Genomic DNA, 27,752 nt, shown 5'->3' with positions numbered 1-27,752 from the left:
CTTCTTCATTTTCCCTAAAAAGATCCAACTATTTTCTCTAGTATCCTGAGCCCCCTTTCCCTTGCTCCCCTGAAATCTGGAGAGGGGACAGAAGAGAATATAAAAGGAAAGGGGGAATTATGGGAAGTCAAGGATGGACTGGGAGCTGGGATCCTTGGGAACTCATCTGAAGGAAATGAAGCCACTCCTTCATCCCCCAAGATAGAACTAGGAAGGGCAGGTCAGGTACAAGTTGAGCCAATTTCTGGCTTGAAGCACAGAAAAATATCCTAATAACTAGCTGAGCAGTGGTCAAGGATGCTGTAGAGGGGGCTCTTGTTCAGGTATGGGTCATACAACATGGTTCTCAAGGGCCCTCCCAGCTTGGAAGACTCGGGGAAGTCAGAGCAGTGTTTCTCAAGTTGAGAGATCATGACTAAAGATTATGGGAACCTCAAAGGAATTCAGAGAGAAGAAACCTGACAACAAAGGTTTATTAGTGTGGGTCTTGACACAACTTTCTTTTAAGCTTCTTGTTTTCTATAGATCACTGGGTCTACAGATAGCTCCCTATCTTCTTACTCAGTTGACATTATGACTGCATTCCATTCTCTGGGCTAGTCCTCCAGCATTGGGATTGGCCTATGTGGTTACAACATCTTTTCTGCTCATTCCTCCCAGCTACTTCCTACCTATCACAAGCTCCCTTCCCAATCAAATGCCCAAAAATATACTCTAATAATGCCAGATGCTGTCGGGGCTCTCCTATACTTCCCTATTAGCACTCCTCACTTGGCCCCCAGATAGATAGGATCTCTTGCTCTCTCCTCAATAGAATGGGGGAGTGGAGAGAGACTAGACTTGGAGTCAGAAAGGCCTGGGTTCAAATTCTGCCTAAGATATCTACTAGCTGTGTCACCTGGAGAAGTAAGTCAGCCTATTTCAGCCTCAGTTTCCTTACCTGTAAATGGGAATGATAATGGCACCTTCCTCACGTAACTGTCAGGCCCAAATGAGATGATGTACGTTAAGTGCTTTGAAAACCTCAAATGTACTATACCACATGAGCTATTATTCTCATTAACAAGACAGCTACCCTGTGGTACTTCTTTTAGTCAAAGGAGAAAGAAATGCTAACAGGTTTGGATGGTTGATGGGAATCAACTTGGAAAGAAGGACTTTTCTTAATATGAAAATTCTATTCTCAAAATTTTTAGGACTTCCCAATAATAGCAAGTGACATATAGTGGTATATGTACATTCTCTTATTTGAGTGGTATAAGAATCCTGGGATTGTGATGCCTGCTTTCCTAGAGCTGGGAACCGAGGCTCTCTGAGTGCCTTGTCCAAAGTAACCAGGTAAGACAGTCAGACATGAGATTTGACCCCGTGTCCTCTGATGCCCAAACCCACGTCCTTTCTGTGATGCCATTTCAATCTAACAAATGACTACACTGTATAATGTACTGTGTGCCAGGTGCTGGGGGAGGGCTGAAAAAAAGCCCCCTACCTTTTAGGAGCTTACATTCTGGGGCAGGGGGTGAGGGGATAATTTAAGGGATACTTGCAGAGCCTTAAACGAGGAACTGCCAGCCAATAGGAAGTCAAGGACAAATTTGCAGGAAACCACACAACTTAAAAGGGTGAGTGAGTTTTATAGGAAAGCTGTCATTCCCAGGACCTTTCAGGGAAAAAAAAAGATGAAAAAAAGAGAGTCTGGAGTCTAGACTGCCTAATTCTGACTCCTGCTTTGTCCACATTTGTGAATTTACAGGCTCCCTTGCTAGTCCTGCCATTTGGGCTTGCCAGGCATCCCTGCTAGCTGCAGAATTAGGGTTAATAGACAGATGGCAAGAACAGGGTGGAGTCACCGTGAGAGAACGCCATGGGCTTTTAAGCTTTTGCCACCTAGTCACGACCCATCTCAGGGCTTCCACAATGTCCTAAGCTGACTTCTGTCACTCTCCACCCCTCCACTCCCCAAGAAATAGAAGTTTTACAAGTCTGCTGTTTGAAGACAGAGAGTAGCACCGGGAAAGGGATGGGGGTGGTGGTGCAGGCAGGCCTGTCTGTTTTCCTTGGCTCCAAAGGGCAGAACCAGGGGGCATGACTAAGAGACCAGCTGAAGCTAGATGTCAGGCAAGAATCAGAGCAGTCCACAAGGGAAATGGGCTGCCTACAGAGATGGCATAAAGAGGTTCCTTCTGTGTCTGGATTATACTAGATGTTCTGTCAGGTCCCTTCCAACTCGGAGATACTGTGATAGTCTAAAGTCAAGAATCCCAGGCTTGAATCCTTGCTCCAAAACTTACTAGATGTATGACTTGAACCAAGTTGTTTGTCCTCACTGAGACTCAGTTTCATAATCTGTAAAATGGGAACAATGACACTCAGTATCTCATAGGGCTATTTGAGTAAAATATGTAGTAAACCTTAAGGAGTTAGAAAAAGAGAGAGTATTTTTTTTTTTGTAGAGAAAGGAACCAACACTACTTAGACTAATCCTTAGATCAGGGCTTCTTAACCTTTTTTGTGCCCTGGACCCCTTAGGCAGTCAGTCTGGTGAAGCCTACAGATCTCTGCTCAGGGTAACGTGTAAATGCACACAGAATGACAAAGCACACTAATCATACTGCAATACCATTATTAAAATATTTGAAAAGTTACAGGAAAGCCAAGTTAAGAACATTGGCCTTAAGAACATATTCCTCTATGGCTGTTCCTTTTTTTTTTTTTTTGTGAGGCAATTGGGGTTAAGTGACTTGCCCAGAGTCACACAGCTTGTGAGTGTTATGTGTCTGAGGTTGCATTTGAACTCAGGTCCTCCTGACTCCAGGGCCAGTGCTCTATCTACTGCACCACCTACCTGCCCCCCCCTTTTTTTTTTATTTGGTGCTCTTTGGCTATTCTTATCTCCCCTGGTAGAACACATACTCCGTGAAGTCAAGGACTACTTTGTTTAGGTCTTTATATCCTAAGTGCCTAGCTCAGAGCCTGGCTAATAATAATAATGACGATGATGATGAACACATTTATAGAGTGCTTTATTGTTTATAAAATGCTTTCCATGTTATCCCATTTAACTCTGACAACAATCCTGTAAAGTAGGTCTCATTTTATAGATGAGGAAACTGAGGCTCAGAAGGGTTAAGTCACTTGACCAGGATCACACTACTAGTTAAGTGTCTGAAACTACTGTCTAATTGACTCCCAGTCCAGGGCTGTCTTCACCACATCACATAGTAGGTGCCTAATAAATGCTGATTGATTGATTCATTTCAACATTGGGGCATACTCTGGCTTCCTGTCTTTCTCCTCTCCCCAGCCCTAGGCCAAAAAAAAAAAATGGCTTTAACCAGCAGAGAGAAGGGCCAACGAAAAGCTCAAGAGCATGGTAGGGAAAAGAAGCTCCCAATGTGTTCTTAATTACTTGATGAAGACAGCACATTTGAGGGCTCAAATATGTAGCCAGCCCTTGTTAGACCGGCTCCACGCAAGGATTCCCAGGGCTTAGCCAGGGCCCAGAGCTCCAACCCCATCAGCAATTTGGAGTAAAGCAATAGCTCAGAAAGACTCATCATTCCCCCCCAAAACTAAAACCCACATCTAGTCTTCTCATGCTAACTGTTCCTCCCAAGGATCCCAGAAGGGATTATATGTTGGTAACAAGAGTCAGAGCAAGTCTGATTTCAAGGCAAAAATTCCAGAACCTCTGAGCTGGAAGGGACCTCCAAGGCCAGGGCTGGGGAACCTTTGGCCTCAAGGCTATTGGATTCAAAGGGTCGCACTTGAGGACCGAGAGGGTCATGTGTGTTCTCGAGGCCTTGGGTTCCCCACCCCTGTCCAAAGCCATCTGGTTTCCCCTCATACCTGAAACTAGAAGCTCCTCTCTAACAAGTCCATCCCTCTAATTGAATATCCAGGCTTTGCTCAGAAGCCTCTAGCGATGGGGAGCCCACTAACTTCAGAGGGAGTCTCTCTTCCATGTGCGTAAAGCCCTCCCTGGTGGGAAGGTATGCCTCGAATCAAGCTAAAACCCACCACCTGGGGTTGCTAGTTCTGCCCTGTGGTTGTGAAGTAGCATCTTGCAGTGGAAAGGAGACTGAATTTGGGGTTGGAAGACCTGGGTTCAAATCCAACCTCTGCCTCTTGCTAGCTGCTGTGGCCTCAGGCAAGTCGCTTAACCTCTCTGGGCCTCAGTTTCTTCACCCATAAAAAATGGGGGTGGGGGGGAAAGTGGATGAGATGACCTCTAAGGTCTCTTCCAATTGGAAATCTATGATCCCATGATCCTATAATCCCTTGCCTGTGCTGCCTGGACAAAGGGGCTAATCTGTAGGCTTCTGCCAAAGGGTCAAAAAGAATCCACTTAAGTCAGCAACAGGATGAATTTGAGTGTTAAGGGTTGGGAATAGTTAGATTGAAGGTTAACTCAGATCCAGCCTAATCAATCCCACTTCCTCAGCTTGATATAAAATGACTAGCACTCAGTAAGTTGGCAGCAAGGCCGGGACTAGGACCCAGGTCTCTATCTCAGCTGAAAAAGACCTTGGGGTTTTAGTGGACCACAGGCTTGGAAGTCTCCAACAGTGTGACAGTGGCCACCAAAATTAACATGATCTACTCCTGCCTTAATGGAAGCACTGGGTCCAGAATGAGGTCAGACCACATCTGGAGAATCGTATTCAGTTCTGGGCAGCACATTTTAGGAAATCAGTGTGTTGACAAGTTGGAGCATGGCCTGAGGAGGGTGACCAGGAACTGGAGACACTAAGGCTGGACTCTGTGAGGACGCAATCAATCACTGTCTTCCAGTATCTGAAGGGCTGTCATGTGAAAGAGGGATTAGATTTGGCCCCCGAGGGCAGAGTTGGGAGCAAGAGGTGAGAGTTATAAAAGGGGCAGATTTCAGCTTGAGGTCAGGCAAAGCTTCCTAAAAATCATAGCTGTTCCAAAATGGAATGGGCTGGCTGTCTGGGCTCCCCATCACTACAGGTCTTCAGGCAGAGGCTGGGGTTAGCCCAGATGACCCCTAAGGCCCAAGCCAACTCAGAGAACCTTTCGGATCCTGACAACACAGAGCTTTGGGTATGCACTCAAGCTAACAACCTCAATGCAATTTTTGTAGAAAGGTCTGCTTCTTTCCCAGAAGGACCAATTAGGGGCAGTGCAGGATTGTCAAGCGAGTGTTCGACTTGGAGATAGAAGATCTTAGAGAGAAGGTTGGAAGAAACCTCAGAGATTATCTAGTTCAACCCTCTTGGTCTACACATGACAATAGTGACACCCAAAGAGTTTGAAAAGGGACCCAGAGCCAGGATTTGAAAGCCTCAAGTGGTTCATCTGGTGAGAAGGCCCAAATCAAACCCCACCTGTGATACTAGCTGCCTAATCCTAGCCCCCAGCAGCTAACTCTGGGGCTCGAAGCAACTCTCCAGGACTGCATTACAAAGGAGATGCTGATCTATAATACCCCATGGGGGTGGTTTCTATGCTAAGAATTCCTCACACAGATGAAATCACAAGACTCCCCACCACCACCTGCAAAAAAAAAAAAAAGAAGAAGAAATAAAGAAAAAGAAAAAAAAAGAAAGTCGAACTATTTCAAAATAAGAAGAGGAAGAGAGACAGGAGAAGGGAAGTTTGTTGCTTTGGTTTTTTTAAAAGCCCCACAGGGAAAAGGTGCTTGCCAAAAGAATCCCACTTACTCCTGACCCCTTCTTTTGGGGCAAACATGGAATTCTGCCTGCAAACAGGCACTGAGAAATGCTTGAGGAATGAAGGCTTAATTACTTAAGGAAAAAATGATTTTCTGGGAAACCTTCTTTTGGAAAGGTAATTGGCTGAAACCCAGGCTCTCTCCATTTCAACTAATTGCACTGGAGAGGAGAATGACAAAGCCCATATCCCATTCATTCCCCTTTCAAAGGGCAACAAGAACACGCCTGAGCAACAGGTTTCCATTCTGTGACCCCAACTCCTGCTGACATGAATGGAGAACCCCTACTCAAGCAGGTGCTGGGGCAGCCCACTGGGACAAAAGAACAACATGAATGCCAGCTATTAGCTAAGGGATGGTTTATTCAGTTACCTCTTTGCTGAGCCGGTCTTAAGGACCAGATCTAACACAGCACTGCTGCTGAAGTCCTGACATTCTCTCTTAATACACTCAAAAGTGCTTTGAAATGGAGTGTGGCTACTATAGACAATGTTAGCCATCAACAAGTTGGCCATTTCTTCCCTCCCCATCTTTACCTAATCCTTTCAAGGTAATAGATGGAAAGACCAGAGGCGAGCCTAGGGAGAATTTCTGATTGGCAAAAAAAAAAAAAATCTGTTATTCCAAGTCCCATGAAACAAACAAATAAACAACAACAACAAAAAATTAAACCCTGTACACAATCCAGATTTTTTTCTGAACATAAATCATATAATGATGCTAATTCACATAAGCCATCAAAGGCAAAACACACCTCCAAAGTCACCACCCACACAAAAACATTCCCAAGTCCTCCAGTCGCTAAGTGACACTGATTTTGGATATACTTAGGTGTATGCGTTGTCTCCATCCATAACTTTCTGGCGGACTGGGGGCAGTTTTGTCCTTGTATCCCTGGCTCACAGTAGGTACATGTCAAGAATCGATCACAGAGGCTACAGCCTGAAGTTGGTCCCTCCTCCAGAAGAGATGAGTCAGGGAATTTCGGATGGTGAAGACAGATTAGTTTCTCATTTCCCAAAGTCTGAATTTTTCTACATAAGTATGCTTAAAATTAACCATACATACTCAGAAACAGCACTATATCAAGATCACTGGAATGATCAGGCTTCAAGCTATGGGATCTTTCCTTTATTTTTTTGCCCTCTAGGAAATGTCTTGTTTTCTCCTTTGTAAAACAGGGGTCTTTAAAGAGTCAGAAGCCCTGGGTTCAAATGCCAGTTCTGACACCAAGTTGTGTGACCGTGGCTAAGTTATAGAATCTCTCAAAGTCAGAAATAACCTCAAGGACTATCTGTAGACCAACTCATACCTGACCAAGAATTCCCTTTCTAACTTTCCAAACAAGTCATCATTCAGTCCCTGCACTGAGGGGGAACTCAGACAATTACCTAGAGTCAAGAGGGCCACCATTCCATGGCCCAGAGGCAGTTCATGACCGTTGTTTTTCAGATCTGACCCTGCCAAACAACAGCAGAGTGTTTTTTTAAAAAATATATAGTGTGCCTTTCCATTAGGATCCCTCAGTCAAAAAACTTACAAAGACAAAAGTGAAGGAGTCTGGGAGGTGGGGGGAGGGAAGGGAAATGACTTGCTTTCCCCTTGATTAGATGCAGTTTCATGAAGAGCTTAAAAAATGTATTGAACTTTTGTTCCCTAGCTTAAAAATATAAACCCAAGGATCCTACCACAAGTGCACATTTACTAAAAGGAATTCAAGCCATACTAGAAACTGAAAGAAACAAATCCCCACTGAGGATGTGCCAACTCCTTACTGCTAAGCCATGGAGACAAGAGGTTGGCCCATAAAGCAACAACTGGAGTAAAGACAATCACTTAGCAGTTGAGTCTCAGTTTCCCCATTTGTCAAATGGACATAAATACTTCACCACAGGGCTGTTGTGGGGAAAGCACTTTTGAAATACTTATTATCTACCCCCTGGCAATCTGGGGAAGAAAGAACTTTGGAAACTCCAAATCAATCATAAGTAGTAAGTGCCTACTCTGGGTTTGCTAAGTGCTGGGGATACAAAGAGAGGCAAAACCATCCTGCCCTCAAGGTGCTCACAGCCTAATGGGGGAGATGACCCACAAAAAGCTATGTAGATACAAGAAATATACAAAGTTGACTGGGTGGGGGGGCAGTAGCAGCTATCGGGAGAGAGGGAGGGAGGAAGGAAAAGGCTTCCTGGAGAAAGTGAGAAATGTTAGAAATAAAAATAATTTGCTCTACTGCAAAGAGCAGTTTGGTTTGCTTTTCATTCCTGTCCATTAAATGCTACTTTGCTTTATTAGCAAGCCTGACTCAAAAGAGCAAAGGGTCTTTAATCATTGAAGACATACAGTTAGCTTGGGGGCAGAAGAAATGGAGCCTATTGGGATCTCCAGATAGTTCCAATTACTGTAATAATGCTTAATAATAATAATAACAATAGATTGCATTTTATAGTGCTTTGGGGTTTGCAAAGCACTTCACATTTATCACAATCATTTGATCTGCACCACAACTCTCAAAGGCAGGGCAGGACAGGTATTATTATCCATATTTGACAAATGAGGAAACTGAGGTTTGGAAAGTAAAAGCTGCTCAGATTTGTTCTGCTAGTTAGTGTGCAAGGCAGGATTGGAACCCAGGTCTTCAGGACTCAAAGCCTAGCCACTATTCCACACTGTTCTAACTATACGATATGCAACAATAGCCAGAAGGAGCTGATAAAGACATTGAGTCTTCCTATTTCCAATCGTTTCTCAGTATGAAGCTTTGAAAGCAACAAGAAATAGGGTGAATAAACGTTAATTTTTGAACCTCAAAGAGACAACAGAGAAGACTAGAGAGATACAGAGAGAGCCAGAGCTGGAGGGAGAAAGGGAGAGGGAGAGAGAGAGGGAGGAAGGGATTTCTCCACCTTACCAGTAAATTCTAGTTTTAGGCAGGCATAAAGACAGAGACAGAAGGGTTTTTTTTCCCCCCATCTTGTCAATTAACTCTAACTTCAATTTCAAAACTTATTCTCAAAGTCTTTCCTAAAACACTTATGAATAATTCCATGGCACTTCAGAGATAGACATTTCCAGACAAACCTAACAATCCCATAATCTGTGCTAAAGGCTGGGTTTCTTATATGGAAGAACTTTGTTTTAAAAAACCTCCAAACAAACAGAGGAACCGAGGCTTAGCAAGTAAGTGCATAAGAATGTGTGGATGGGGTTGCATCACTGCCAAGCCCCTTCCAATTCATTCTCTGATTTGATGAGCCCTGTGAGGTGGGGAGTTTGCAAGCATGATGACCTGGTCTTTATGGGGGGGGGGGATGACTAACTTGCCATCCTACAGCTAGTGTCAGGACTCAAATTCAGAACCTCTATTTATAAAAGTAGTGCCATTCACTGATGAGGACACAAGGGGCGTATGAATTGCCAGCATGCCACTGAGCAGAGTGTTAACAAAGAGTAGAAACTCAGCAACAACAATTGTAAATTGAGTAAACTGCCCACTAATGTATTTCTTTCCTAACACTCGGCATCTGGAAATGGTTGTTGTTGTTGAGCCGTTTTTCAGTCGTATCCAACTCTTCGTGACCCCATTGGGGGTTTTCTTGGCAAAGATACTGGAGTGGTTTGCCACTTACTTCTCCATCTCTCCCATCTCCTTCTACCTGGAAATGGTGCCTTAGAATAAAGTTATGCCTACGTCTTTATCAAGCAATGAGAAACAGTACATAAGCAAGTTATCAGAAGCTAATCCCCCTGCTCTCAGCCTCTCCCATTGGATAGCCTTCTACTGCCTGATGGGCTCTTGTATATTTGGGTTTAAAGAGCACCCAAGGCTTCCAACTGGCATACTAGATTCCCAAGACCCAAAGCAAGAAACACACAGAATTGTAGCCAAAGGCCCTTCAGCAACTCGGAGGATAACAAAATGGCTGACAGGCTGGAATGTGCCATTTGTCAGGGGCAAACACTGGCACAAAGCCTTATTCTACTTTCTTTGAAAATGGACCCTCCTCACACATGGTGGAGTGGATATCAATCTTCCAATCGACAAGTGTTTTACTGAATGTGCCAGGTACTGAGCTGGACAGTGAGCACATAAAAGCAATGTGGAATAGTTTCTACTCTTAGGGAGCTTACATTTTATCAGAGGCGATTCAGTAAGCACATACGTACAAAGGAAATATAAGGTAATTTGGATGGAGGACACAGGAAGGCCTAATACAGCCCCGCCCCCCACTGGGATTATAAGAGATATAAATGGGAAGGGAAGCAAAATCATGGGGTGGGACATGGACTGTGCTGTGTAAGGAACAGAAAGAAGGGGTAGGTGATATCAAACTGCTTAGACTGTGAAGGGAGAAAGGGCAAAAGAGAGCAGTGTGATGGGCCTAGGAGAGTCCTGAGGGGATGCAGGGGCGGGGAGGTGGAAAGAAAATAAAGAAGAGGGATAGAACTTCTGACCATCCCTCCCTGTGCGCAGCAGAAGCATTATGGGAGAAGAGGGTGACCCGAGCCTCAGTTTCCTCACCTCTCAAATGAGGCTACCACTTACCTGGCTGGGTTAATGTGAAGAGGTTGGTAGACTTTAAAATACAGGAGCTGTCATGATCATCAATCCAATCAGACAAACCTTTCTTTTGTTGTTGGCTAGTTCAGAACTGTGATTTCATTTGAGTAAGGAACTCTTCTTGTGGAAACTGCCCTCACTAAAACAGAGATCTGCAGCCCATCTATAACTTTACAATGTTAGGGGGAACGGGAGCTTAAGGGACTGGCTCAGAGTCATACATCTAGTGTATTTCAGAGGCAGGACTTGAACTCACACATTCCTAATTCCAGGGCTGGCCCTCTATCTCAACACCCTGCTGCCAAGGTGGTTGTTGGGCATACAAAGATAACAATGAAGTGCTCCCTGCCATCATGAAGTTTACATGCCACTGAGAAGATACGTGCACAGTTACATATCTGTTGTGCATGATGTGATTTTGAGAGGGAGAAAACACTAGTAACTGGGGCTGGGGACCATCAAAGACCTCGGGTAGGTAGCATCAGAGCTATGCTTTGGAGAAAGAGGATTCCCAAAGTAGCTGTAGATTCTATGGTCTGTGTTCAGGACTTTCAGTCAAACGACTGTCAAGGACAGAGTGACTGAGAAGGCTATCCTAGGAGTCTAAGGACATGGTGACTTTTCAAAAATTCTCCTGTCTGTTTATGACACTTGGCATGGCAGTAAGGGAGGGGTCAGGAAGAGAGAGAAGGAATGATCTGAGGAGAGATGCAAGAAGCCAAAGACAGTGGTATCACAAAAGCCAAGGCATGAGAGAGCACACAAAAGGTCAGCTGGGTCAAATGCTACACAGAGGAAGAAGACAATGAAGACTAGGGGTAGGGGGAAGAGGCATCGGATTCCTACAATGATGACTTGGGAAGTTTTCAAGGAGCAGTGAGGACAGAAGCCAGAATGCAGGGGTGGAGAAGCAATCTATGGATGAGGAGGTAAAGACAGCAGGTGACCTTTTCAAAAACTTGATTGGTGAATGGAAGGGAACTCAAGGGTCTGAATAGGGAGGCAAGGCTTTCAGAGTTTTGGGGAGATGATCGTGGTGGCCTGATGAGAAGTCAATGGAGATGGAAAGACTGAAGATTCATGAGCGAGAGATGGGAGGATGATGCAAAGTCCTAGAGGGGAGGGGGATCCAGGGCATAGGTAGAGAGAGATTGACTTCAACAAAGACTAGGCAGAGGAACAATCCAGAGGACAGAGTGGGGAAGAGTAGATAACCCCATCATCTGAACCCTGTGAGTCCAGAGAAAATGAGAGAAGTGGTCCCCATTAGAAGGGGGTGAGAAATGTGCTTTCCTGTGGGGAAAGCCAGGTCTCAGTTATTTTGAGGAGATGGTGATAACTGAGAAGTTTCCATAGGCAGGGGTTGAATAAGCAAAAGCCACCTCAGGACTGGGCTGTAAGAGGGACAGACCGGGCCACAGCAGCCCTGAGAAGGAGCAGAGCTGACCCAGAAGGGGTTAAAAGAAAAGGAAGATAGGGACATGGAGTTTGTACCCAGGGCAGGAAACTTGGATGAAAAGGATCAGGGCTACAGTATTGGGCTGGGAGGCATTCAGACAGTAGGGTTGGCAGGGTAGGCAGCGTTCAGTTAAAATTAGAAGTTTTAGGGTAGGTAGCTTTTTAAGAATGCTCATTTTTCTGTTTATGAGTAGATGTTGCCATGGCAGTATGGTAGCCAACCAGTGATGGAGTTAACAGAATGAAGAAGCCCCAGCATTAATAGTCTGGGCTCTTTGTATGACTTCAGGTTGCCCTGGTAGTGATAACATAGGCGATTGTCCTCACTAGGTGACTAGAATCTTGATAAAAGTAGTGAGGCCTCCAACAGGAGAGGCAATGAAGGAGCAAGAGCTCATCCCTCATCCTGTGCATCTAGGGTAAGGTCCTCCGAAATGGCATCCACAGAGTGCTCAAGAAGAGAAGGGGGTGTCATCAGATCACCATCACCTCAGGTTTCAGGCTCAACCTAATATCATCCAAGGCCTGGGCTTTGCTGGAGGAGATGGAGGAGATCTAGCTATACTCCACCCAGTCATCTATCACAGAAGGCCTCAAAGCCTTCCCCTACAGCTTCTGCCAAACTCAGGCAGGGGCCAGTGGTGAAGATGGAGTTGATCTCATACCACCTCTTGTGGCCCATCCCAGGTGGCCCCCTGCCTTACCTGGCAGCCTCCAGGAAAGTTACAGCAGGGGAGGAGATGGGCAGCCCCAAGCAATAGTCTTTATCATGGCCTATTCAAGAAGAGCTGTGGGCTTTCCAAACCACTTCCTGGGAGCTTTTGATACAGGTAGGGAAGAAGGGACTTACCCAGCACCCTCTCTTTGGGCCCATCCCCAAAGGCATCCTGCCCTACCAAATATCTTTCGTGGCGCTTCTGACGCAGAAGGAGATGAAGGAGTTCAAGCAGTACCCCTGCAAAACCACCCATTTCAGATGTTTACAGGGTCAATTTGACATCTACGTGGAGTTTCTAAAAGGGGAGGGGATGAAAAGGCTAGAGGGTTGCCCCACACACACACATGCATACATATACACAAATATACACACACACATACACATGCCTCTCACACACATGAAGAGACACACACCCCCAAAAAAAGAAAAAAAAGAAAAAAGGGGGGAAACCAAGAAAAAAATTCCTTCCCAGGTGTCCAGGCCCTTGAGAGGGTATAATCTTTTAAATTAAATATACTTTACATTCTCAATCTCTAAGAATAAAAATGCCCTAGTCATTCTTTTTTCATCTCAGTCTGTGGAAAACCTTACAGAGTCCCACAGATTATCTATAGGGAGGCCCAGAAAACCATCCGTTGGTAGTGCAACATTTCAAAAAGCCAGGGCAAGGATTATTTAACTTGTTGGCTTTATTTAAACAGAAGAGTGGTGCACGGGAGGACCGTCACTCAAAAAGAACAGCAACTACAGGAAAAAGTATGCAAGATGGGAATGCCACTGGATGACTGCTGTTAGCTAGTTCCTTCTCTCTCTGTACCTCCCTTCTTCTCTCTTTCCCCCTCTCCCCCCCCCATTTTCATCCTCCCCCTTTCTTCATTCTCTCCTGTCTAGGCTTTAAATCTTGGGAAACAAGTATTCATCAGGCCCTGTTAGTGGAACTGAATGGCTAACAGGCTGGCTAAGACTCCAGCTGTATTCTAAGCTCAGGATAGCTACAACTGGAAAGCATGTGTTTCTCCTTATCTTTTAAGCTTAAAAACCTAGACAACAAGAAGGAAACAGGTAAGGGGTAGGGAGGATCGTGAGACTAGAAATGAATTCTGAAAAGTATTCTGAGCTCTTTAAGGTATCTCCACTTGGCTCCAAAATGGCCTGGCAATGAAGATGGGTACTGAGAGTGGGACAGGTCTAAATAAATTACATTTAAGTTGTTGGAACACCAGTTCCAACAGGCATGCAATGGGGCAGGCGGGAGAGATGTGTCTCTCAGGGACCCCACATGAGAAACAGATCTAGACACCCTTGCCCTTTAAGAATGCCATTTTCTAGAGAACAGTGGAACTTCTTCGTTACATGTTTTATCTCACGTCAAAAATGCTTATTTTAGAACACATCTATCTGTAACTGGGGGGACTTGATTTCCTTCCTTACTCAGAGTTAGAGTTCTCTCTCCCAATTCCCACAGTAGAAATCATGGAAATTCCCTCAGACTCACCCCACAGTGGACTTTTGGATGCACAAAGTCTAACCAGCTAAACTTCGGCCTTTCCAGGCTAAGATTTCTCTCTACTCTGAGCTTGTCTGACTTCAGTTCATTTCACTGTGTTGAGTTCTGGCATCTTCTTAAGAGTTGGATGAGGAAATAATTGTGAATATTGACAAAAGTTTGCAAAGTGCTCTGTGTAGATTATATCCAGCTATTATTGGTTTATCTGGCATTTCAACATTTCCTTCTCTCCCCTCCCCCATTATCAAAGCTTAGCCCAAAAGGACAAAAAGTGAACAATTTTCTTAAATGTGTGCTTCTCTCATTTAATTATTTATTTGGTGATGCTAGAACTCAGAGCAGACCAACCAGTTCAACTTGGTCTCCATGGAATCTTTGTGATGTCAGAGCTGGGCAGAGTCAAGAAGACCTGAACTCTAATCTTGCCTCTTAACGACTGGGAGACCATGAGGCAAGCTCTTAGTCTGTCTGAGTGAGTCTCAATTTGCTCTTTTGTAAAGTGGAAAAAGGAAAAGCTATGTGGTAGCAACTTCACAAGGCTGCCATGAGTCTAAAATGAAATTATGCAAAGCACTTTGCAAACCTCACCCTCATTTGAGTCCAGTGATGAAGACAAGGAATTTATTCTGCCAAAAAACAAAAGCCAAACTCTAGGACTACATGTAACACTTCTATGGACCCTTCTCCACCCAACACAAAGGCTAATTGGGATGGCAGAGAGGGCAGAGAAAGGCCTGTCACTTCTGATTAGATATCCCCAAACATTCTAGCCTATCAGAATCTTTTAGGATCCCGATTCGGCCACCCAACATGCTAGCTATCCTTCCTAGCTTTGTGTCCTCTACAAATTCAATGGCATATCACCTAAGCCCTGAAGTCACTTACAAAAAAACATTAAAATGCACAGCATAGATCCCTGGGACACTCCACCAGAGGCCTTTAGCCAAACTGCTATGGAACCTTCAACAAACATTCCAATTCTCAAACCATCTGACTGAACGGTCATGTAGGCCAGGTCTTCTTAAATTTTTTCCACTCATGACCCCTTCAGCACTTCTTAAACTGCAGATAGGGTCGAGATTCACAGTTTAAGAAGCACTAAATTCTAGGTCAGCGCTATCCAACTCAAAGACAAACACCAGCCACTAAAACCAGACATGAGGATCCCTGTGGGCTGCACAGTGACTTAGTTTTCAAATGCCATGTTATCTATGTTTTTGTGTATTTTTATTTCTTTTGCTCCGTATTTCCCAATTACATTTTAATCTGGTTTGGGCCACAGGTGGGAGGGTTGTGGGTTGCGTGCTTGACATCTCTGGTCTAGACCACAGCTCTCTACAAAAGTAGGAGGAGAATCAAGAAGAGGAGGAGATGCTTTGTCAGATTCTTGGGTAAAAGATAGGCAGACTCTTTGGGGCAGCATTGTCTAATCTAGCAGCTTAATAACTCCATCTGTCCTATGCCAAATGGCAATATTTTTTTTTTTGCTTTTTGGTGAGGTGATCAGGGTTAAGTGACTTGCCTGGGGTCACACAGCTAGTAAGAGTTATGTGTCTGGGCCCAGATTTGAACTCAGGTCCTCCTGACTCCAAGGCCAGAGCTCTATCCACTGCGCCACCTCGCTGCCCCGTGATATTCTTTATTTCCATCTCCATTGATCTTCCCTGTTCTGGTCACAGGAATTGTTTGTGATCAGCTACTCTGCCTTCATATTCTGGCCCCCTTGATAGCTATCCTTTTGAAAGCCATTTTCCATTCATAGGTCATGACAACAATTCTAGGTATAGCACCCAGAGTGCTGGAACTAAGTCTGAATCCCAGGTCTGCCATTTACAATCTGTGTAACTTTGGCCAAGTCACTTCATTTTTCTAGGCCTCAGTTTCCTCACCTGTCAAATGAGGGTCTGGGATTCAATGACCTGTAAGGTCCCTTCCAGCTCTAAATCTTCTGAGCTTCTGTTCCTCGTGTGTGTGCATGTACATCCCTCCCATTAGCATGATCTCTAACACAGTCCACTGCACACTCTGATGAACTTAGCTATGAGCTCAGACATACAGGCGTTGACCCAAGTGGCAGTTCTGATATTCTTAATGACAAGTAAACATATACTTGGAATGCCCCACCACTGCCACTTAGTCAAGGAAATTCATTTTCCAATCTATTATTTCATTTTCCACCTCCTAGTTTTGTGGAATGTGGGTGAGTGGGGTGCTTAAGAGGCAAAGATTCAGAAATGTCACTCAAAGAGGTAGCTACATGATCCTATGCACCTCCCAATTCCGTTCCTCTTTGGGGAGTGCCTCTTTGAAGACACCATTTGCCATTTGTCAGACTTTCCGAAAACAAGAGACTCTCAGCTAGTCCCTTCTTCCCTCACCCCACCTTCTAAGAACTTCTTTCACCAACCACCTGTCAAAATAACGAAACTCCCTCCCATCTTCTAAAAACCACCACTGAGGAACCCATTAGAAGGTTTCTTTCTAGGACTTGCTGAAAGATAAAAGATGGAAATGTTTAAAAAGCAATAGAATGGGCTTCTAATCCCACAGCTACAGCAGACTAAACATGGCTGCTGGAGGAAAAGTACGGGGTCAGAGAGGCTCAGAGCTCTTTGAAGTGGATGGGACCTCAGGTACCACTGAAGCCAATCCCTTCATTCAGAGGAGAAAGAAAAGGAGGGCCAAGGGAGCAAAATTACTCGAGCAAGGTCACATCCCAGATTCCATATCTACAAATGGAAAAGATCTGAGAAGTCACTGAGTCAAACCCTCTCATTTAAAGCAAAAAGAAACTGAGGTCCAGAGATACCAAAGGACTTGTCTGAGTTTAAACTGTTACTGAGGAACAGGGCCGAGATCTGAACCCAGGTCCTCTGACCCCAAATTCAGTGCTGAAAACATCCCTCTATGGAAAGGGTGTGTATACACACACACGCACGCGTGCACTCTACTTACAAGCGATAATAATTTGTAAATAGATTTTTCCTACCATGTAACATGTCAGTCGTGTTTAGGAATTTGGCTGAAGTGGATTTTTAGCAACCTATTGTGTAGCACCAGTCCTGAATTTACAGTCAGAGGACCCGAGTTCAAATCTTGCCTCTGCCATTTCCCATGGGACCTTCAGCAAGTCCCTTAACTTCTCTGGGCTTCAGTTTCTTCCTTGTCTGTAATAAAGGAGTAGGGCCACATAACCTGTAAGGTCATGGACCTCTAAACCTATGTTTACTCTAAGGAACAGTAAGGGGACACATGCATGCGCGCACACACACACACACACACACACACACACACACACACACACACACACACACTACCCTCATGAATCATGGTTGCAGGCAAAGTTTTGGACTGAAACAACTTCAGGAAGAACAGGGTATGGAGCCCTATGATAAGAATTAGAGAATATTGCCTTAGAGGGCATCTGGTCTCATTATATAGATGAGGAAACTGGGACCCAGAAAGGGTAAGGAAGTGGCCCAAAGTACAGGCAGTAAGTGGAAGAGCCCGGGTTCCAACGCCAGGTCCAGGCCCCTTAGCCTTTCTCCACTATCATATCAGCATCCAGGGTTTGCCAGATTTAGGATCCTGCTTGAAACCAAAGGAGGAGGAAGCTTTGAGCAAAGATTCACAGAGGCCCATCTCCATGAAGTCAGCCCAGTGAGGGTTCCAAACAAATAGAGGCTATTGCAAATACTGCTTCAACTAAGGCAAGACTTCATTCTATATCCCTACCACCCCACCCCACTCCCGCTACAGTCTGTCAAAATAAATCTACCAGATAGAAAAGACCATCGATGAGCATTTTATTAAATGAAAGGAACTTTAGGGAGTGGAGAGAAAGAATGAAAAGATGAGAAAGGGCTGCCAAGGTCAAAATTAATCATTACAAAAAGAGGAGGAACATAAGGGCAGCTGGTTCAGCAGAGCTAAGGAAAACCATTTGTGGGGTAGTTACAAGAGGTGAGCAGAGATACAAGACAAAAAAGCCATGACAATGCAAGAATGCTTACGTGCAAATAGAGAGGGCCTAGAAAAATTCTCGACCATTCTCCCTCCTCCCCCCAAAAAGAAGCCCACAATTCTTTCACCACTAAACAATTCCTAAATATCTCAAATTTTGATGGCATGTCAAAATAAGTTAATTCAGTGTGTGCTTTCTGGGAATTTCCCAGTAGAAGGCTGAGCTTTTCACTGGGTCATAATTGCAAGCACCTTCATGACACCTCACCCCCCCCCAAAGCCTGTGAACTGTCTTAAATGTACTGACTGCTCAGATCCTTGTCCCTTCCCTCCATCTGAGTGACAAGGAGGAATTATGGGTTGGACTACAAACCAGAGTAGGAAAGGCAAAGAACCAGAGGAAAAAGGAAAAGAGAGTGATTGGATCCTATATCTAGAGCTGGAAGAGAACTCAGGTCATTTAGTCCAACTCCATCATTCTCTAGAATGGAAAAGTGAGGACAAGAAAAGTTAAGTGATTTACCCAAGGTCACCCAGGTAGTAAACGTCAGAGTAGGGATTCAAACTCATCTTGTGACCCCAAGTCCAGTGCATTTCTTGGGTGACCACACTGCCTCCCAGACCTTCATCCTCTAGGCAGAGGAGGTGTGACACCAAAAGGTTGGGAAACTGTTCCAATGTAATATATTGTATTGTCATGCCTTGAAAGTGCTATGTAAATATCAGTTGTTATCACTGTTGTTACAGCCTCAACCTTGTCTTGCCTTGCCTGACAAACTGTGTGGACCACAGAATTAGCAACTCTAAGAGAAACGGCAAGACACCAAACACAGTTGGGCATGTGTGATCAGATGTGGGATGAAAAAAACACAACTGGGAGAATGAACACAATCACTACAAGGTAAATGAATTTCATATTGAACAACATGAATTCTGATTCTACACACGTCTAATTTTGGTTCCAGAGACTTAATGATGAAAGTAGAGAGGTGGTGACTCTGGGTACAAATTGGGGGATACACTATTCATCACAGTCACAGTCAGTTTGTTTGACCTAACTTTTCCTTAGTTACAAAAGAGAGTTCTATGGTGGGGGTTGATTTTTGGGAGGTGACAATGGTGTAAAGAAAAAACCAAGAGAAGCAATATAATTCCCCCTAAATGGGAGGAAGGAATTTGGAGGGGCAAGGCTGAAAGAGTGGTACTAAGGGCATGGCATGATCAAGCCGCCCAGAAGCCAGAGCCAGGTCAGCAGCAGCACAGTCCCCCAGTCTACTTCTTGGGAGACCTATGGGAGGAGGATGTGGTTTGGGGCTATGCCTGGTATTGAGTTGTCTGCAACTACTCAATCCCAGACACACCCTGGCATTATTTCTTGGATCCTTCAGTAGTGAAAACACCACCTCCATAGCAGCATCTCTAGAAAATGGAGCCCAGTCACAGGGACTGCCCACAACTGTCATCTATGGCGTCTCAGCCCTCTGCATTCTCCTCGTGGTGATGGCAGTGACTCTGGTTGGATGGAAGCTTTGGAAGAAGCACCAGAGCACCGGTGCCTACGAGCCTAACAATGAAGAGGAGATGACTTCTCGGAAACCAGTCTCCTCCAAAATGCAGCTTCCCCTGGAGAAGCAGATCCTCTGAGCTCCCAACTCCTCCAAGCCCAATATCTAGATCTGTCTGACACAGGCCCCCCCCCCCAGACAGCCTTTTTCAGTGGGCACCTAGATTAACATGCAGGGCTCTGGGGACCAGAGGCTAGATAGAGTGAGCAGGGGTGCAATATATGCCACCAGCCACCTTTACTACCCTGCTGTGGCTATGACCTTTTTTTTGGGGGGGGGGTTTAGTGAGGCAATCGGGGTTAAGTGACTTGCCCAAGGTCACACAGCTAGCGCATGTCAAGTGTTTGGTCTGAGGCCGGATTTGAACTCAGGTCCTCCTGACTTCAGGGCCGGTGCTCTATCAACTGTACCACCTAGCTGCCCCCTGGCTATGACCTTTTGACACTGGTCTGTGGACCTTGGCCTGGGGCTGGCAGCTGCTCCTTCCTGTGTCTGACATGCCTCTTGCATGCAGCTATTGTGCCCTCTATTCTCATGTCCTTCTCCTACCCTTTGATCATAGTCTCCTTGTCTAGTAGCTGGCCTATGCAGCCAAAGCCCCAGCCCCCCCCCCCGGATTCTAAGGATTCCTCATAGAGCTAGGTGCCCCACTGGGGTTAGGATGGGCACAAGAGGTCTAAGCCTCCTTCCCCCTGGAGCAGGGAGGGGCAGAGACCACTTACTCATCCTAGAGACCTTGACTGACACACCTCTGCCTCCAGCCCCAGGTCCATCTTTTATACTCCTTCCCTCCCTAGGCTCTGAAGCCACCTGATCACTCTGGACTTCTGAAGTTAGGGGAATAGTTCTTTGAGCTCCTAAAATAAATGCTAAGACATCTATTCTACTGCCTTCTGGACAAGCTCCCTTCCCTGCCCCACCCATGTCCCCTCATCTCTCTTCCCCTGTGCCTTGACTTCCTCTTCCTTTTAAATCTGAGAGAGAGGCCACTTGAGTTTGACTTTTGGGATTGTTGGGAGGGCAAAAAGAAAAGAACATTGGTAGGAGAAAGGAGGCAAGCTTCCAGCACATTCGCCTTTAACTAGCTAGACTTCAGTAAAGGGGGGAGGGAGGGAGGGTTGAGTTGCCAGAGGGACACACAGTCAAAACTATGACTATAGCCTTACATACATATTCGGGACTAAATGGTTACTCATTCAAAAGTCTGCCTTGTTTTCCTCCTTTTAATAAAGCTTTTCCTCTATAATACTGTGAACTGGCATGTTTGCAAGTGGGGTGGCAAGCTTCCCTATACTGGGGGTTACCATGCACACAGTTTCCCAGGTTTCCTGGGTGGGGGCTATGAGCCAAAAGAAGAGAGACAATACCCTGAGTGTCCTGGACCCCTTCATTTCCCAAGAATCTCTGATACGAGGGTGCTGCCCTCCGCCCACAAGTGTCCTGGATAAGGCAAAACTAGCCTGATGGCTACAATGCTAGTCTCTGCTTGAGGAAGATTCTCAGCTTCCTAATATATGCATCGGCCAGAAAAGAGGCAGAACATTCTCTTAAATAAGAATCTTATAAGCAAGAGGAGGCAGTTTCCTGATATAATGCGAATAACACAGTGGGGGGAAAGAAACTGGAAGCAAAGTAGGTGTCCTTCCATTGGGCAATGAGAGGCAATTGCAGTACATGAACATGATAGAATACTATTGGGCTGTAAGAAATAGAGAAATGTACGAAGATACATGTCCACTGATGCAGAGCTTAAAAAACAGAACCAGGAAAACAATAGACACAATTAAAAAAAAAAAAAACACCTAATGCTACAAGGCAACTAAACTCTAAGGATTTGTAACAACTAATCTGGTCTCAGAAAACAGATGATGAAATTCACCTCCCTCCTTCTGGTAGGTTGGGAGGGGGGTGGAGGGGGCAGGGCTACAGGTGCAGTTACTGTGTCCCTTTGGTTTTGCTTACCTGTCTTTCTTTGTGGCTGTTGGAGGTGTGGTGTAACCGGAAAGGCCTGTAATGGACACTTTTTCATGGTAATAAAAGCGAAAAAAACCTTAGTGGGTGTCCGACAATCTAGATGTGACTACACAAACTGTGGCCCAGGTATGTAATGCAACATTATTGCTCTGTATGAATCAACGAATGTGAAGAATTCTCAGAAACAGGGGAAGATTTTTAATGGACTGACGCAGAGGGAAGTAACCAAAAGTGGGAAAAGAATGGGCACAGCCACAACCATGTAAACGAAAGAACGTTACAACCAAGCCAGAAGAGACAAGGATATGCATCTTCCCTCCCCCATTCCCTTCCAAGGAGAGGTGGGAGCCTACTAGCTTCACTCTTTTGTTTGTAACAATGGGAGGATTCAATGGGAGTGGTGTACTGAGAAAAGATTTAAGATAGAGACTAAAAGTATTTTTTTAAAAAGTTTTTTTTTCAAGACAAAGGAGAGAGAGAGACAGAATAGTCTAAGGTCCAGAGAGAAATACTGCTAAATACAAATATTGAAACATAAGCCCCAACTGCCTTCTTTTTAGTCTGGTTTATTTGGTCTTGCTTTATTTTCACCTGATCTTTCCTCAGCAAATACTGCTTCCAGACACTCCAAAAAATAATAACTAAATGAATGAATGAATGAATGAATGAATGAATGAATGAATGAAGAGTGCTGGACCCAGGAGACTTTGGCTTGAATCTCAGAACTACCACTAAGTCTGGCAGGGAGCTGTGTGATACTTGGACAAGTCATTAACTCACTGAGCCCGAGCCTCAGTTTCTTTCTCTTGAAAAATGGCAGTAATCAATTTCACACTACCCACCTCCCAGAGCTATTATGGGAAAGGGGCTTTGCAAAATCTTAAAGAAATGTGAGTTATTATTAGCAAGAAACACAATATCTGGGGCAATTTCTAGTTAATAAAAGGCAGATTTCCAAGCAGCATTTTCAAAACAGTCCCACCTCAGGAGGTCATTGGAGCAAAGCCAGAAGCCTCAAGCAGAACCAGCCCCAGGGAAGAAGCAAAGAGAGCAGGCTTGGCTCCACTCCAGATTTCCCCCACTGTTCAGAAATTAATAACGCCTGCAAATTTCCTTTTATTCTAAGTGATCAAGTTAGATCAGCAACCAGGGGTTCCTCATATTAATATGGTCAATTACAGAGAGGCCAGAAACAAAGGGAGGGGCAAACGGAGTGGAAATGGGGTTTGAAAGAAATGCCGGTTTCAGAAGGGAGCACATGGAGAAAAATTAAATCAGATGCAGAGGACAAAGAATCCTGATGGGGACTTAGAGGGGCTTTCGAAAGATCCTTGCTACTCTATGCATCGAAATTAATTTAAATGTAAATCGTCACTAAGCCAGTTCAGTTGTTAACTTTGTTAATAAAACATTTTTTTAAAAGGCCTCTCTTTTACTTTCAAAGTTCTGGCACCTAGAAATAGAAAGAGTTGGGAAAGGCCCTTAAAAGATTATGGAAGAGCTTATTTGTAATTAGCCTATCAGTTGTTTACATAAGAGATTCTGTAATTAGCATGTTGATTGTTTATATGTAAATGATTCTTCTAAAGTGTGTATAGAAGGGGGGAAAAGTGTTAAAAAAAAATCCTTTCCGCCCCCCCACCCCCTACCCCAATCTCATTACACAATTCCTTTGCTTAGCAAACCCTTTCATTACGGGCAGAACAAAGGTAAACCAGCCAGGCCCAATTATCACAGGATTTTATGGGTATTCTGGTCCCCCTTGGCAAACAGCCTTATAAACAACCTTTATAGCTTTCCACATAGAAAGCAGGGCTGACAGATTCCCAGCTGCAATTGTCCCCATGGAGGAAAGCCGCACCTGGAGACGACCAAGGTAACCCTTTAGACAGGAACCTAGGAAGTCTGGCCACAGACATGGTTTAGGAATGTCTTGGGATGATAGCAACTCTATAGAGCCAGGCATTTTTACCCCTCAAATACAGACCCAAGACAAACGGCTCACCACATATCAACTAAAGAAGAGCAGTTGGAAAGTTAGTCGTGGTATCCCGGGGGAGGCAGAGAGTACAAATGTTATCATCCCCATTTTACAGATGAAGGAAAGTGAGGCTCTAGGGTGGTCTTCTGACTCCATGGGTCTATGCCCTCTCTGGGCTGCCTGTCACCCACTCTCAAAGAATATAGTCTATTTTAATAACTAGGGGAAATGCATGTTGTCACTCTTAAGCTTTCCTCTGACAAGGGGTTGGGGGGAGAGACAGAAGAGAGACAGAGACAGAGAGACAGAGACAGACAGACATAGAGAGAGAAAGAGACAGACACAGAGACAGAGAGACAGAAGGGGGTGGGGAGGATGGTGTTCCTTTTATGGATCCTCTGTGGAAGGGAGAATCCATACAAAGACATGATTGAATGATGAGAAAGCATGGGAGGGCCGCTATCTGAATCAGTGGAGGGGTGCCACCCCAATGCAGCCATTCAACTATCCCCGTATTTTATTCTTCCTTTCTAATGAGACCTTGATCTTGAAAAGCTTTTGAACATCAATACTCAATTTAATGCCTCCACCCACCCAGTAAAATCCTTATACTTCTCAGACGATGGTGTTTGCATCTTCCCTTGATGATTTATTAAATTTATATGCCCTGTTCAGATTTCAAGTGAGTGCCAAACCTGGTTAGTATGTACACCCTATGCCCACCTGTATTCTAAAACTGATACCAGAAAGAAAGGAGGGTTGAGTAGAGAGAAAGCATATACACGACCTGGAAGATTTCTAGACCAGACCTGTGATTTTATTGAAGCAGGGCACTCCCGGTAGAAACACTTCCTCTACCACCAATGATAGGCAAATGAATCAAAAAGACAATACAATGAGTATAGCAATGTCGATGGAAATCAGAAGGAAGTAGAATACTCTATAATTCTAATGGTCCTGAGATGAAATGAAATGAATCCCTCCCTTATTTGCAGAGGTTGTCAGGAGGGAGAAATGGAATGTTGCATACAATGCCAAATTCACTGGATATCTTGGTTAATTTTTCTGAATGGTTTTTTTTCCCCCTTTTTTATCTTCTTCATTACAAGTAATGGATCCCTGGGTAAAGAAGGGTAAGGAATTCATTCAAAAGTGAAGGTGACGTGAATTTTTTTCAAATAAAATTTGAAGTTTAAAAAGAATAAACTGGATAGAAGTCACTTCAAACTACCTGTGCAAATTGAAAGATAGGGTATATATTCCTGCCCCGCCCCCCCCCCACTAAGTTTTCAAAACATCTCAAAGATTTCATTGACAGGCAGTGCTGGACAATGGAAAGAATGCTGGATTTGGCCTCAGAGGACCTGGCTCTGCCACTTACTAGCTATGTGACTTTGGACAAGTCCCTTCCCCTCTCTGGGCCTCAGTTTCCTCCTCTGTAAAATGAGTGGTTGGACTACCTGGCCTCTGAGGTCCTTTCCAGCTATAATCCTGTACTCATTTGGATTTTTCTGAAATTTATGAAAAGTCCTATGGTGAACAAATCTTAAATTACCCCGAAGGCCAGGTTGGGAGAGCTGAGGGAGGAGAAAGAGGCTAGCTGTTAAATCCAACACAAGGCTACCTGCCCGAGAAGGCAGAAAAAGGAAACCTCCCTTGTAAAGGAAGCGTGAGAATATCGTACCCAAAGACCAAAAAGTAAAGTCAAAAAACCCAAATTAAGAGAACAGGGGGGAAAAAAATTGGATTTGGAGTCAGGTGACCATGGTTTGATGACCCTAAATAAGTCTTTTCTACTTTCTGAGCCTCAGTTTCCTCATTAGTAAAAACAGGACTAACATCGAGTACTTGTTCCATTCAAGGCACTGGGGATACAAAGAGAACATTTTTAAATGGCCCCTGCCCTAAAGGCTCTTAAGTCAACAGTATTGTAAGCATCAAATGAGATGCCATTAGGGAGGGCTTCTAACCTTGGGGTACTGGGCCAATTGTTCTTGTCGGCCTCTTTACTCTTCATTGATCTTATCAGGTTCAAGGTTGTGGATTCCATGCCCCTTGGACCATTGTGTGTGGAGAAGAGAAGGCTAGGATCAAAGTGGGAAGAAAACTGAAGTTTTCTACTCTTTCCTCAAATTTCCACATTCCAAAATAAGAGCAAACCCAATGATTCTACAAGCCAATTAAATTGTCTGGGGGCCCTTTTCTCCCTCTGTACTCTTCCCCTTGATGATTTCACCCATTCTCATGGGTTTAATTATCACCTGTGTACAGATGGCTTCCAAATACAAGGAAGGAAGGAAGGAAGGAAGGAAGGAAGGAAGGAAGGAAGGAAGGAGGAAGGAAGGAAGGAAGGAAGGAAGGAGGGAAGGAGGGAAGGAGGGAGGGAGGGAGGGAGGGAGAGAGATAAAGAAGAAAGAAGGAAGGGAAGTGGGAGAAAGGGAAGAAGGAAGGGAAAGAGGGAGGAAAGAAGGAAGGAAGGAGGAGGCAGCTATACCTAGCCCTAATCACTTCCTTGAACTCCACATCCTCATTCCCAGCTGCCTGATGGCCCTCTCCATCTGCACGTCCAGGTGGCACCTTAAACTCAACACACCATTACATCCCCATCCCTACCCCCAAACCTACCCTGACTCCCACCCTCCCTTTCTCTGTTTAAGACACTACCATCTTCCTTCTCCCACCCTCCCCACATCCAATCATGTACTAGGTCACTACAAAATTTCTTCTCCCTCTTGCCCATGTCTCCACACAATTGGTCACCACCCCTTTTTTAGGCCAGGTCCTGATCCCCTTTCTCCCAAACTATTTTCTAGCCTTACCCCTATTAATAGCCTCCCTCTTGTCTTCCTACCTCCAGTCTTCCTATTTTTAACTCACCCTTCAGAGTTGTCCAAATAGTATTCTATGATACCCTCCACTGCTCAAACCCTTCAGTGGCACTCTCCTGTCTCTAGCATAAAACAGAAACTCTTTGGCCAAGTGGTCAAGGACCTCCACGATCTAGCTCTCAACCTCTCCTTCCCCTCCCTCACCCTGGTCCTTGCCATCCAGGCTTCCCTAAGTGCATGCTGTTTCCCCTCCCACTCCTAGAGGCAGGGATTAGGTCTCACACTTAATAAATGTTAGTGGAACTGATGTCGTTGAATACATAAAGCACTTTTGTTTCTCAACTAAACCAGTGACTTACTCAGTGCACTAACAGAGGGCAGAACCTCCAACACCAGTTGGAAGTCCCAGAGAGACAGAGTTGGCTCAGCACAAGGAAGACCTAATGACAAGAGTGGCCCAACGATGGAAACCAGCTGCTTTCCAAGTCCTGCACTGCCCAGTCCGGGAAATGTTCCAGAAGAGGCTGCATGACCACCTATCTGGGAGGCTGCGCAGGGGTTCTGTACGCTACTAAGAGGCTAGACCAGATAACCTAGACATGGAGTCAGTAAGACCTGACTCACACCCCATCTCATATAGTAGATACTGACTACCTATGTGATCCTGGAAAAGTCATTTCACCACTCTGCCTCAGTTTTCCCACCTGTAAAATGGGCAGTAGGGGGATGGTATGGACTCAGTGGTCTCTAAGGCCCCTTCTACCTCTAAATCTATGGTCCTATGAGCCTTTAAGGTCACTTCCAAGTTTCAGATTCTAAGACTCCAGATCTAGAGCCTACTAAATATCTGTCTTCTGTGTCCAGCCTTCCAAAAATTTTTGAAATTTTTTTCTCTCTAACCTAAAACAGCTATTTGTATATCAAATGCTTTCTATAGTTTTCCATTACAATTAGGTTCTAACAGGGAAAGAAACTCAACCCCAATTTAACCCCAACACTAATTAAAACAACAACATCGAGGAATCCTAATGATCACTTCTAGGTAGATGTCTAAATACATAAAGTCTTTTCCCATTTAATCCTCCCATAAAATTCTTGCCTCATCAACTGACCCCCCCCAACTCCCCAAACTGAAAAGAACTGCATACACTGACTTAATTAAAATCTCCCACACGCATGTGGGAGCATACACACACACACACACACACACACACCCTCCCATTTCCCATTTCTGCTGAGTTCTCACTGCCTCTCTGAGCCCTGAATCCACCACTCTCCAGGCTAAGCTACCTCCCTAAGTGAAATGTCAGAATGCTCATTTCCTAACCTACACGAAACTAGCTAACGAAATATGTTTCCCTATCTAAGAACTCAGAACAAATCCAACAGGAATTATGCATGAAAGGACCTACTATATAAGCTGCCAGGCACTTTGCTGAAGACCCAAAGACAAAGGTAAAATAGTCACTGCTCTCAAGAAGCTTAGAATCTACCTGTGA

The 27,752-nt window shown here is 44.7% G+C and overlaps 1 protein-coding gene and 1 long non-coding RNA gene across 2 annotated transcripts in view; one reads left to right on the top strand and one right to left on the bottom strand.

Moving 5' to 3' along the window:
- The window catches only part of LOC110196538 (uncharacterized), a 46,926-nt gene extending 26,113 nt beyond the window's left edge, over positions 1-20,813 (top strand). The window contains exons 2-3 of the long non-coding RNA XR_002321249.2: positions 18,653-18,806; positions 19,294-20,813. This is a non-coding gene — a long non-coding RNA (uncharacterized LOC110196538). The remainder of the gene's footprint in view (positions 1-18,652; positions 18,807-19,293) is intronic.
- The window catches only part of GPC4 (glypican 4), a 141,013-nt gene that overhangs the window by 93,123 nt on the left and 20,138 nt on the right, over positions 1-27,752 (bottom strand). The window lies entirely within an intron of this gene.

Source organism: Phascolarctos cinereus, unplaced genomic scaffold (assembly GCF_003287225.1).
Source record: "Phascolarctos cinereus isolate Bilbo 61053 unplaced genomic scaffold, phaCin_HiC Scaffold_8;HRSCAF=390, whole genome shotgun sequence".
Classification (NCBI taxonomy): domain Eukaryota; kingdom Metazoa; phylum Chordata; class Mammalia; order Diprotodontia; family Phascolarctidae; genus Phascolarctos; species Phascolarctos cinereus.
The sequence above is the reverse complement of the archived record's forward strand: the minus strand, read 5'-3'. Positions and strand labels throughout refer to the sequence as shown.